At 30.2% G+C, this 13,992-nt stretch overlaps 2 non-coding genes across 2 annotated transcripts; both read right to left on the reverse strand.

Moving 5' to 3' along the window:
* Positions 1-7,726: 7,726 nt before the first annotated feature.
* On the reverse strand, positions 7,727-7,800 carry TRNAN-GUU (transfer RNA asparagine (anticodon GUU)). Its single transcript has one exon. It is a non-coding gene; the product is annotated as a tRNA-Asn (tRNA).
* A 1,943-nt stretch (positions 7,801-9,743) lies between these two features.
* Positions 9,744-9,817, reverse strand: TRNAN-GUU (transfer RNA asparagine (anticodon GUU)). Its single transcript has one exon. It is a non-coding gene; the product is annotated as a tRNA-Asn (tRNA).
* Between the last annotated feature and the right edge of the window lie 4,175 nt (positions 9,818-13,992).

The raw sequence follows: 13,992 nt of genomic DNA on the forward strand, positions 1-13,992 counted from the left end.
TTGAGATTTCCAAAAAAATATTACTATTTTCTTTGTTTTCTTTTATTTTGATCATTTCTTTTAAATTTTTAACAAAAGTGTTAAATTTGTACATGTGGCATATGACATGGCAAATGATGTCAACATGGCATTAAATGATTCACCATTGATTTGACATTAAACACCAATAATACTTTTTTCCTTTTCTTTTCTTTCATCTTCTTCATGCACGCCCAAGTTGATTCTCCCATAATATAGAGGAGATCCAAAGTGATAAAGAATATTAAAAAATTTGAGGAAATTTCAACAAACTCATCTTTTTGTTTGGAAACCCTCTTCCTGAACTAGAGCAAGTTGAAGTAGAAATTGAAGTTGAAAACCAAGAGAAAGAAAAAAGAAGCCATGACTAATAAAGATATCATTGACATTGTTAATGACCAAGCATGAAACATTAGATGCTATGAAATCTTTGATCCCAGTGCCGTGAATATTGGTATCATAAGACTAGATATCACAATCGTCTAATTTGAACTCAAGTCTATGATGATCCAAATGTTACAAGTTATTGGACCAAACAATATTTAGAAAAAGTTTCTTACCATTTGGCCGAACTTTTTTCAGCTATAAAAGTTATTTTTAAGTTGAAGTTGAATATAAAAACTTTTTTAATAAAGTTAAAATTGTTTAGTAATATTTATAATTTTTTAACTTTTAAAAATTTTTAAACTAAACCGTTTGATATATATCTATATATGAAAATATTTTATTTAATGACTGATGGAAAAATGTAAGTATTGTGGGAGCCTTAAGAGTTGCAATAATTTGTTTTTTAAGTGTGAAGAAATAAAGAGTATTTGGAGCTAAATCCTTGCTTGGCTGAATTACAACCATGTCCCACAAAGTTGGGAAGCCGATCTACAATGGTGTAGTGTTCAATTGAGAGCCAAAGGTAGTAAGGTAGACTGCTGAAGAGCGACATAGTTGAAACTATTTATCGATATGGATGATTAGAATTCAAGCTATATTCCAAAATCGTAACACAAAGGAGCTTTGGAGCACGAACATCATTCAAAATGTGATTCAGCGAGCGGAAACAAATAAAGAATTAGCTAGATTTTGTAGTTGAACTGAGACTTGATGTGTGTGGTTGTTTGTAAGGTTTTGCTAGTCCATTAGTCCCTTTGTTGTGCCTGGATCTTTGGATAAGCATTTGTATTATCGATTATTTTTAGAATAAAATTATTATTTGCTCAAAAAATATTTTATTTAATATATATATATATATATATATATATATATATATATATATATATATATATATATATATATATATATATATATATATATATATATATATATATATATATATATATATATATATATATATATATATATATATATATGAAAATAATTTGAAAAAAGAGAAAATAATAAAATATGATTTTTCATTTAAATTTAATATTGTGTTTGATATAAAATATTTGCTAGTGAAAGTATTGATTTTTGTTAATACTTTTAAAAATAATAAAATATTATATATATATATATATATATATATATATATATATATATATATATATATATATATATATATATATATATATATATATATATATATATATATATATATATATATATATATATATATATATATATATATATATATATATATATATATACACAAAAATGGATACAAATTAAAATAAAATACTATTGTATTACCAAAAGATATGAAATATGTTAAGAAAATTAAATGAATATTTTTTTATAAATATTTAAAAATATGTGAAGATAATGTTGGCATTTGAATGAATAATATATATTTTTAAATTAGATAAAATAAAATAATATGGGAAGGATTATTAAAATGTATGTTGGAATGAAGAATTAAAAAATAATTTATAATAATGTGATAGTATAAATTGTGTTCACTGAAGATTCGAAGATATATCATTATGAACAAGTGATCGGAAAATTAGCAAGTGTACTATTTTTCACCGATGTAGTTTTAAAAATAAGTTTATACCCAGTATCGAACTCGCGGACTGCGTAGGAAATATAAGTTTCACAATTATTCAATTGAACAAAATATCATGGGATTTGTTTGTTTGTAGAGAAATTATATTAATTATAGCTAATGAAAGCAAAAGTAAAATAACGGTTCTTGAAAATATGAGAAAGCATGCTAGGTTAGGTGTTTAAATTGCCGCGTAATGAACTTTAATCCCCAATTTATGAAATATAGTTATAATGAGCTACTACCGAATCTCAAGAGTTGTTTTCCATAATTCCTTAACGGAAAACCTTTGGTGTTTATCTTTAATCCTAATTCCTTAGCTATTAACGATAACAACAAGTACTATAGTAATGAATATCAAGAATTAAACGGTTACTACGGTTAAATCCTCATTCCTAAGCAATTTTACCGAAATATTATTGTGCAAATTGCGTTGAGTTGGTTTGTCCGACCTAAATCTCAACCGTGAATCCGAAAACTATTTGTCCGATAGAAAAGGCATTAAGAATTTTGCACAATAAAAATAAACTCATAAAACTTTAATAACATAAATTAATGATAATAAGGTTCATAACAATGGCAATTCAGGGACACCCCCCTAGCAATGGGGGGTTTAGCTTCTCATAATAATATTCGAAGAACTAAAGATAAAGATGATAGACATTACAAAAATTATGGAAGTCTTTGATCTTCAATTGCGATTGCCGTTGAAGATCTCCGTTCTTCGAAACTCTTGTTAGCTCCTCTCCTTCACCGTAAAATTCTTCAATATGATCCAAGATAATCCAAAAAACTCTCAAACTAGGACTAAGTAGTGTTAGGTTACATTCCATTCATGTAAAAAGTCGAAAACGCCCTTAATGAGACTTGAAATAATGAAACAGCCAAAAATAACAATTTCTGGCCGCAACAGTTGACGCGGCCGTGTCACACGACGCTGGCGCCCGCGTCAGCCTCTGTTTTCTCTTAAAAATGCTCCTTTTCCATGTATCAGATGACACGGCCGTGTCCCATGACGCTGGCGCCCGCGTCAGCTTCTTTCCTTGCAATTTTGGCTTTGTTTTCTTCTGTTCTCGTCCCATTTTTTCGGCGATTCTTCCATACACCTGAAATAACCAATAACTACCACCAAAGTGATCAAAAGTAACTATTCTACTAAAAATTACCACTAACAATTAGATTAACAAAACATGAAAGAATTACTTAAAACAAAGAACAAACCATTCACAGTGTTACCGAAATGACCGATTTTTACCAAATAAATTGCGGAGTATAAGTGAAATTGGTGACCGATCAACAAGTAAATGTTTCGAAAAGTTATTATAAAGTTATTTTCAACTGCTTTGATAGAAGCTCCTTAACTTATATTCTTATTCTCAAAATTAAAAAGTTACTTTCATCTGCTTTCATAGAAGCTCCTTAAATTATATTTTTATTCTGAAAATAAAAGTCGCTTTTTTTTATAATGAGCTTCTCCTTTAAAATATAATATAAGTCAACAAAAATACAATTTAAGGAGCTTATACTAAAGCTAAAACAGTTGAAAGTAACTTTATAATAACTTTTTGAAATATTTACTTGTACATAACTATATATCTAGCACTTTAGCTTAAAGGTTTGCCCTACTAGTTACTTGTACATGTGTATATTGTGGGTCGTGGGGGTGTACACTTGTTTGAGGATTACTTTGCAAACTTGTTTCGGTAAACTATGTGGGTAACAAATTCAAGTACAACTAACTACCCATATAGAAACATCTACAACTCATGATGGAAGGAGGAAGCACACTAAACTCTTGTGGTCAAACACGCCAAATCAATTGAAGCCTGAAGTAACATCTAGTTTCTCCGCACCTAATCATAATGTTGTCAATAATGGGAGAAAATAGTTTGGAGATATACCGAAAAACATGCATGCAAGAGAAAAAGTTTTTGTAAACGAGGAAAAGACCCAAATTTAAAATCAATAAGTGAGTATCAAGAATTTAGAGACTCAAATGGGGAAATTGCCACTGCACTTAGTTCAAGAAGCAATGGTTATCTACCTAGCACCACTAAAATTCATGTGTTTACTTTGGATGCTTAAAAACAAAGAGATTTGCAAGGTCATACTTAATATGTTGTAACAAAAATAAAGAGAGTTGGAAAAATTAAGACCGTTGCATTGACACAAGAATGTAGTCAAATGGTGCAAGGAAGGCTACCCCCCGAAACTCAAGGATCCATGGATCTTCACAATCCCTTACACCATAGGAGGCATGTGTTGTGAAGGGCCTTATGTGACTTATGCACAAACATCAACCTTGTACCCTGACATATATTAATAAGTTAGCATTGAAGCTACAAGACCCACCATTATCACTTTACAATTAGATAGCCTAAGAATTTGTTACCCTCAAGGTAAGATTGAGTAATGCTAGATAGAGTTTATAGATTTGTTTTCTATGCTTATTTCATCATAATGAACTTCATGGTGGGTGAAGAGACACCCATTCTATTTGAAATGTCATTCCTAACAACTGGTATAACTCTCATTGATGTTGAGAAAAATGATCTTAAAATGAGGTTTAATGGTCTACAAGTTATGTTTAATGTGTTTAATGGGGTAAAGTACCCTAAAAAAGATGTTGTAAATTCATTAATTATGAGTTGAGAAATTTAGTTCACAAGCAGTTTATTCAAGATAATAAAGAGTTAAAGAAAGAGTTGGATATTTGGGAAGGTGAAGATATATATGAAGAAGGGATCCTAAGTGGACTTCCACCAAATAAACCTAATGCAAGTTGGCTAAACAATTTTGAAACGTTGGAGACAATTAGTTATGTGACAAGAGCTAACGTATTAAAAACTTTGGCCTTGAAGTTAAATCAACTATCTTCTCACATGCAATTAATATACATATTTGGAGTCAGAATAGAAGTGGTTTGTTATCATTATACCTAACTTTCCATAAACACAAGAGATAAAATGGCTAACAAAGAGAATAATTCCTACTATGTGTATGCATCAAATATTTTTGGAATACAATGTTTAAAATATCATAGAAATCCAAAGGATACCGAATCCTATCGTGAAAAAGGGGTGAAGAAGGAAATCATAAAGTGGTTCGCTTTGGGATAAAATATCCCATATCTAATAGCGTGTGGGTTAGTTATGTATAATGTGTCTCGAAGAAAGATGGCATGAAAATCATCATCAATAAAAAGAATAATTTTATTACCACTAGAGATGTGGCAGGGTGGATGATATGCATGGATATCATAATATTTAATAAATCTATAAGGAATGATCATTTTCCATTTATATTCATTGATAAAATGTTTGACGTGTATGTTAGGAAAAAGTAGTATTGTTTCTTTGATAGTTATTATGGATATAACTAAATTTCTTTTGCACCAAATGATCAAGAAAAGACAATTTTCATCTACCTTTATGTCACATTTACTTTCATAAGGATGCAATTTGAATTATGCAATGCATCTGCAACTTTTCAAAGATGTGATGATGACTCTATTTTTATATCTTATTAAAATATCAAAGGACGGCTTCATGGATAATCTAGAATTTGTGTTAATAGGGTATGAGAAAAGAAATTTGGTTTTAACTTTGGAAAAATGTCATTTCATGGTAAAGAAAAGGATTGTGTAGGCATTGTATTTCCAAAAAGGGATTAGAAGTAGATCAATACAAGATAGAAGTAATTGAGAAGCTACCTTCCTACAAATATCAAGGATGTCATAAGTTTTCTTGGTTTTACTAGATTATATAGAAGTTTCATCAAAGATTTTTCAAAAATTATAAAACTTCAATGTCAACTGCTGCAACATGACATGACTTATCACTTCGATGAAGAATGTATGAAAGCATTTGAAGCTCTCAAGAAGGTATTAACTTCTACTATTATCATCATTACACATGATTGATACAAACTTTTTGAGTTGGGTTAGATTTAACTGACTTTTTAATACGGGTTATGTTGGGTCAAAGACATAATAAAGTATTCCTTATCATTTATTATGCAAGCAAGACTTTGATTGATGTCCAAGTGAACTATACCACTACTGAAAACGAGTTGTTAGTTATTGTTTTTGCATTTGATAAAGTAATATCCTATTCGTTGGGCACCAACATGGTGGCATATACTAATCACTATGCAAGTTTTTTATTTTGGAAATTCGAGACGAGAAATGTGTTGAGAATCAATTGAAAAATTATTTTTCACGTCTCCTAGATAAATTAAAGATTCATGATATAGATAAATTTCTTGATGAATACTTGTTGGTATTGTCAGGTGCCATGACACCTTGGTATGCTGACATTGTCAATTACCTAGTTAATGGGAACATGCCCCCAAAATTCATTTTACAATAAAGGAAGAAACTTTTCCACAATTGTAATAGATATTTCTCTGATGAGCTTGTTCTATACATTAAGTATGCTCACTACTCCCTTCGTTCCTTTTTAAGTGTCATTTTAACACAAAGTTCTTCAACCAAGATAGTAGATTGTTACAGTTATTTTTCCAATTATACACTCATTTATTTTCTATTTCCAAATAATTTCAATCATACACTCTCTTTCTTTTTTCAATAACTAATTGAGAAAATAATTAATTTGATGGAAATGTGAAGTAGAGTTATTGAGAAAGTAAGAGTATAATTGACAAAGTAAAACATTAAACTATAAAACGACACTTAAATAGAAGCAAAAAAATTTCTTCTAAAATGAAACTTAAAAAGGAACGAAGGGAGTAATTTATAAGTAAGTGCACCGCGGAGGAAGAGACAAGTTAGATCCTGTCATTTTACCATTATTCACCATATGATGGATATTTTAGGGGAACTAGAACTTGAGCCAAGGTATTACAATATGGATATTTTTGGCCTTAATTATTTAAATATGTCAATGAATTTGTAAGAACGTGTCATAGATGCCAAATAGAAAATAATGTATCTATGAAACAATAAATTTCATTAACTAGTATTTTAGAAATTAAACTGTTTGATGTGTGAGAAATTGATTTCATGAGACCCTTTCCCCAATCTTTTGGTAATATTTGAATCCTTGTAGTTGTTTGCTAAGTGTTAAAGTGGATATAAGTTATGGTATCAGCAACAAATGATGTCAAAATGGTAACTAAGATTTTAATAAAAAAATAATTTCACGAGATTTGACACCCCTAAAGAAATAATTAGTGACGAAGGAACACCTTTATATAACAAATTGTTTGAGGATTTATTCTCCGAGTATGATGTGAATCACAACTTTGCCACAAAGTGGTCAAGCCAAATTGTCAAATAGAAAAATAAAGAAAATCCTAAAAAAAAAGTGGTGAATCCTTCAACGAAGCGATTATCCAAGCACTGGGATGAAGTTTTTTTGGGCATATAAAACTGCCTATAAAATATTGTTAGAAATGTCCCCATTCATGTTCATTTGTGGAAAAACTTGTCATTTTTCCATTTAATTGTAATATAGAGCCTTTTGTGCCACTAAAAAATTGAATTTCAATTTAAATGTTGTTGGGAATACAAGACTTTTATTGCTTAATGAATTGGAAGAACTTAGAATCTTCTCTTATGAAAATGCTGAAATTTATAAGGGACAAGATGTCTTCATCTTTTACTCTATATTTAATTCATATGCGCATGCCCATTTAAACTTTTAAAGGTATATATTTATGGAACAATGAACCTCTTTAATGAGAAAAAACTCATAAGTTTAAAAATATCGCTAGAAGGAGGGGTTGAACCTCCGACCTTGTGGTTAACAGCCACACGCTCTAACCAACTGAGCTATTCCAGCTATTGGTAACAAATTAAAATAATTCCATGTATTATAATAATTATATAAATTCATTGTAAAAAAAGTTTGAAAGGCTTTTTTTTAAGGAAATAAATACACACACATAATATATATATATATATATATATATATATATATATATATATATATATATATATATATATATGATTACACAGAGCATTAGACATACTCAACAACAAGGAAATTCTATGAACACGAAGCGTCGAAAGCACATACTAGATAAGAGGGAAAAAACACTAAAAGCAATCACACAAGAAATCACCCTAAAAGCTTGAAAAAATAGGTAGACTAAAAAACACTTTCACCAAAAGAGCTAAGTGAAAGATGAGAAATAACATACTTACATATAAAACAACCTAAAAAAGCTAATCTTAGAGATTAACGTGGATCATTAACTAGTATTTTAGAAATTAAGTTTTTGATGTGTGAGAAATGGATTTCATGGGACCCTTTCCCCCAATCTTTTGGTAATATTTGAATTTTGTAGTTGTTTGTTAAGTGTTAAAGTGGATAGAAGTTATGATATCACCAAAAAATGATGTCAAAGTGGTATCTAAGATTTTAATAAAAAAACGTTTTCACGAGATTTGACACCCCTAAAGAAATAACTAGTGACGAAAGAACACCTTTATATAACAAATTGTTTGAGGATTTATTCTCCAAGTATGATGTGAATCACAAGGTTGCCATAACCTACCATCAATAATGTAGTGGTCAAGACGAATTGTCAAATAGGAAAATGAAGAGAATCCTAAAAAAAGTGGTGAATCCTTCAACAAAAGAATTATCCAAGCACCGTGATGAAGTTTTTTTGGGTATATAAAAATGGCTATAAAACATTGTTAGAAGAGTCTGTGTCCCGTTCATGTTTATTTATGGAAAGACTTGTAATTTTTCCACTTAATTGTAACATAGAGCCTTTTGGTCCACTAAGAAATTGAATTTCAATTTATATGTTGTTCGGAATACAAGACTTTTATAAATGAATGAATTGGAAGAACTTAGAATCTTCTCTTATGAAAATGTCAAAATTTATAAGGCCAAGACAAATAAGTGAAATGACAAGAAATGTCTAAAAAAAGAGTTATAAGAGGTACAAGATGTCCTCATCTTTTACTCTATACTTAATTCTTACCCTCATGCCTATTTAAACTTTTAAAAGTATATATTTATGGAACAAAGAACCTCTTTAATGAGTAGACAACTCATAAGTTTAAAGTAAATGATCAAATAGTGAAGCATTATCTTAAGGATCACGTGTCCATACTGGAAATCACCATTGATCTTGATGAACCTTGATGGTTGTGTGATAAACCAGGTTGAAGACTTAAAATCAAGTTCTATTTGGAGACAGCCCAAAAATCTAATGTCTTTTTAGTTTTCTTTTAAATAAACATGTTATGTTTTAAAGATATCAACATACCAATAACGTGAGGTGACGTGATGCATTGTTTGGTGGCACAACACCAATCATCACCTAAGACGTTGCGTATTTGTAAAAGAATGAAGATTATTTTAATGTTCTAGAATGTGAAGAAGAGTTATTAAAGTCATTGTCCTTTTTTAAAATCAATTTTTGTAAAGAAAATCATTTTCTTTAAAGACTTGTCTTTGAGTTTTATATTGTGTTTAGATAATCCTTATATTTTTTATTTTGTCTACTTGTTTATATTTTTTCATCCAATCCTTTTATTTTTTCTTAAATTTATTTGTTTTTATTGATTCATCCTTATTTTATTTCACAAAAAATTTACTATATTAATTTCCTCTAAAAAAAATAATTTTTTTCAATAAAAATAATATATAGATATTATAAATTATAATACATATTGATACTTTTGGAATAATTAGACTTTAATATGGAAATATATAATGTAAAATTTAACTTTGAATAAGATATATTTTACAAGAGTTAAAAGTTTCGCTAGAAGGAGGGGTCGAACCTCCGACCTTGTGGTTAACAGCCACACGCTCTAACCAACTGAGCTATTCCAGCTATGGGTAACAAATCAAAATAATTCATGTATTATAATAATTATATAAGTTCATTATAAAAAAAGTTTGAAAGGCTTCCTTTTTTTTAAGGAAATAAATACACATACACACAAAGAGCATTAGACATACTCAACAACAAGGAAATTCTATGAACACGAAGTGTTGAGAGCACATAATAGATAAGAGGAAAACAAAAAAAAACACTAAATAGTAAAAGTAAAAATAGTCGCACAAGAAATTATCTTAAAAGCACCTATTGAAAAAAATAGGTAAACTAAAAAACACCTTCACCAAAAAAAGGTTAGTGAAATATGAGGAATAACATACTTACACATAAAGCAAGCTAAAAAAGTTAATCTCGCACACCCTATATTCGTCCATACAAAGCAGATGACCCTCATCCCAGTCCCTTTGGAGTAAGAGTTACCCATGAAATTTCCCTATACCCACATCCACCAGGAGAATTTAACCCTTACCCTGAAGGATAGAAAAACACTTAGAAAGGGGGGGTTTGAATAAGTGTAGTCTAAAAACTTGTACGATAAAAATAAATTGCACAGTTATTTTTATCCTGGTTCGTTGTTAACTAAACTACTCCAGTCCACCCCCACGGAGTGATTTACCTCACCTGAGGATTTAATCCACTAATCGCAACAGATTACAATGGTTTTCCACTTAGTCCGCGACTAAGTCTTCTAGAGTATCCTGATCACAACCTGATCACTCCAGGAACAATTGCTTAGACACAAGCTAAGACTTTCTTAGAGTATCTTGACCACCACGTGATCACTCTAATTACAACTGCTTAGACACAAGCTAAGACTTCCTAGAGTATCCTGATCAACACTTGATCACTCTAGTTACTTACAAATTAATGTAATCAAATAAGAGTTTTACAATGCTTCTTAAAAGCTATAATCATAACAGTGATATTTCTCTTAACGTTTAAGCTTAATCTCACTAATATATTACAATAGCAATGTAGTGAGCTTTGATGAAGATGAAGTTTCTGAGCTTTTAATTTGAACAGCGTTTCAGCAAGTTAATTGTTAGCAAATCGTCAACCTTGCTTCTCATCAGAACTTCATATTTATAGGCACTTGAGAAGATGACCGTTGAGCGCATTTAATGCTTTGCGTGTTCCGTACAGCTTTGCATTTAATGTTTCACGCTTTTGTCAACTACCTCGAGCCTTGTTCACGCTGTGTCTACTGACGTTGCCTTTAATAGCTTCCAACGTTCCTTTTGTCAGTCAGCGTAGCCTGCCACCTGTACTTTCTTCTGATATGATGTTTGAATATAATATTTGAATATCATCAGAGTCAAAACAGCTTGGTGCATAGCATCTTCTTGTCTTCTGACCTTGAAGTGCTTCTGAGCGTGATACCATGAGAACTTCAGTGCTTCTGCTTCTGATCTCAAGTTCTTCTGATGCTTCCATAGACCCATGTTCTGATTCTGCCTTGACCATCTTCTGATGTCTTGCCAGACCATGTTCTGATGTTGCATGCTGAACCTTCTGAGACAAAGCTTCTGAGCGCTGATTTGTGCATACTCTTTATATATTTCCTGAAATGGAAATTGCAATGTATTAGAGTACCACATTATCTCACACAAAATTCATATCCTTGTTATCATCAAAACTAAGAATATTGATCAGAACAAATCTTGTTCTAACATACCCTTCTCCATTGCTCAACTATTGAGGCCTTTCTAAAAAATGAAGTCGTTATGGACCTTTTAGATAAATCATATCATTGAATGTCACATCATAGTCAAAACAAGCTTAGCTCTCACTAACCACCTAAAAGTACTACACAAAATATCTAAAGCAAAACCAAGTAGTAAACAAGTGGTTCAAAAATTCTATCAGAGATGCACAAAAAACACAATAGATAGCATTTTGATGGATTACTCTCCATCTAAATAAATTTCAAATTGTCTTGTACGATTTGATTCAATTTGTACTTTTTATTCAAATTACATGAGTGATTGGATCTTGGATTTTAGAGCTACATTAGTTGATTAAAATCAAAATTTATGTTACTAACTAAGTCATCTGGTTAACCTATTTTTATAAAGAGATCATAATGTTTTCAAGGTTAATTAAAATTTCATAAATTATTTTACCAAGGGTTAGACACATTGAGTTATTCTTAACATATCAAATATCATATGAGTGATGCATTGTATTATAATCATATTACATTGGTTCATGAAATATGAACACTAATGTATGTTATGTGAATAATTCTACTAAATAATTCAAATAATCTACATAAAAATTTGAAACCTAGCCTATGATGATTGATAACTCCATTTATGTGAGTTACTTAAATTGCAACTAGTTGAATTCATCACTTATAACTTAGATGATTGTTGTAGCTCCAAAGTGAGTACGTAAATTATTGTATCCACTGATACTTGTTTTGTTTTAAATACAATTCAACCGTTTTTATGACTCTAAGTAAAGAGTTTTTTTAGATTGTTTGTTTGCAAAAATGAAATAAGAGAAAATAATTTGAGATTTTAGTGTTAACAGTGAGAAAATTTGTTGGGGGTTAGATTGCATCATCCTTATCCTCATGTATAACCATTCATCACTAATATATTCTTCTATTCAGCTATTAATATTTCCACATGTTATTGTCATCGTAACTCATCTCCAAGTCAACGAAGTGAGATCAATTGTATTATCTAATATACTATTTCTTGCCCTATTAACCAATACGACAACATTATGTTTCAACACTGAGATACCAATGCGCCCTTTCACCAATATTGTTATTCGTGCAAATATCAAACATAACTCTATCTCTAAACATTAACATACAACATATGGTCTTACTGGTCTAGTTGTAGAATTTATCTTATTTTCATCTTATTTCATTGATAAGATCATCCCACATAATAAATTTGATTTTGTGAAGGGTTGTCAAAATATTAAAGGAATTTTTTATCATTAAAGGGGTTGTGAATGACACTAAAAATATAAAAAATATGTTTGAGATTGATTTTGAAAAGGCTTGTGATTCCTTAAAATGGGGTTACTTTGAACAATTTATGATTAATATTTTGTTTTCATATAAGGAGATAAGGTGGATTAAGAAATACATTAGCTATACATCAACTTTGTTGATGATTAATGTTTATCCCACTAGTGAATTTTGTTTGGGTTGATTCCTGAGGCACTTTGAACATATTCCTTTTTATAAATTTCTTATTGCAGCATAAGGTCTTAAGTCCATGTTGTCTGCTTATGTTAGAAATGATTTTTTTTCACTAGGCACCATGACAAAGATCTTGGTGTGGTTAAAATTTTCAATTTTACAAGTGGCACCCACCAATGGGCAAAGAGGTTATGTTTATAAGTGAGCGTCATGGGATCTAAATGGGATACCAAGAAGTTTTATGGAGACAACAATTTTGAATTGTGGAAAGTGTATATGCAAGAAATATTAAATTAACGTAAGTGTGTAGAAGCATTAAAGGGTGATACATTGATGTTTGCATGCATAAAATAAGTAAATAAGAATCAAATTATGGATAAGACCATATGTGCCATTATCTTGTGTTTCAAGGATAAATTTCATATGAAAGCCTTAAAGGGAAAGTATTGCGGCTTTGATATGGGAAAAACGTGAATTATTTTATATGACAAATTATTTGGCTCACTGGCTATGTGAGTAACAATAACACTTTTCATCCCGAGTTGTAGAGAACAAATCCATAATGCAAAAATTAATAGAATTTCCCAAGATCACTGATTATTGACGATAAGGACAAGACTTTACTCTTATTAAACTCATTACCTCAATACTTTGCATACTTCAAGGATTAGCTCTTTTATGGTAAAAAATGTACTATTACTCTAGATGAAGTCCAAATAACTATGAGATCCATGGAATGTTTAAAGGTGAAATATTTGAAGATTAACGATAATGGTGAATACTTGAGTATCTCAAGAGGGAGGAGGTGAGCATTGTCATACCCCAAATTTGTCCTACCCCTTTATTTTTATCTGGCTTAGGCTTATGCATTTCATAATCTCATGTACATACCTCCCATTAGGACATCAACATATCATGCATCATTAATAAATAAATTTGGCTTGGGATCAAAAGTCTTGTTGATTAAGGATCCTCTATTGCTACTTATTATACAAGATGTCGGGTT

The sequence above is a fragment of the Vicia villosa genome, linkage group LG6, assembly GCF_029867415.1.
Source record: "Vicia villosa cultivar HV-30 ecotype Madison, WI linkage group LG6, Vvil1.0, whole genome shotgun sequence".
In the NCBI taxonomy this organism is placed as follows: domain Eukaryota; kingdom Viridiplantae; phylum Streptophyta; class Magnoliopsida; order Fabales; family Fabaceae; genus Vicia; species Vicia villosa.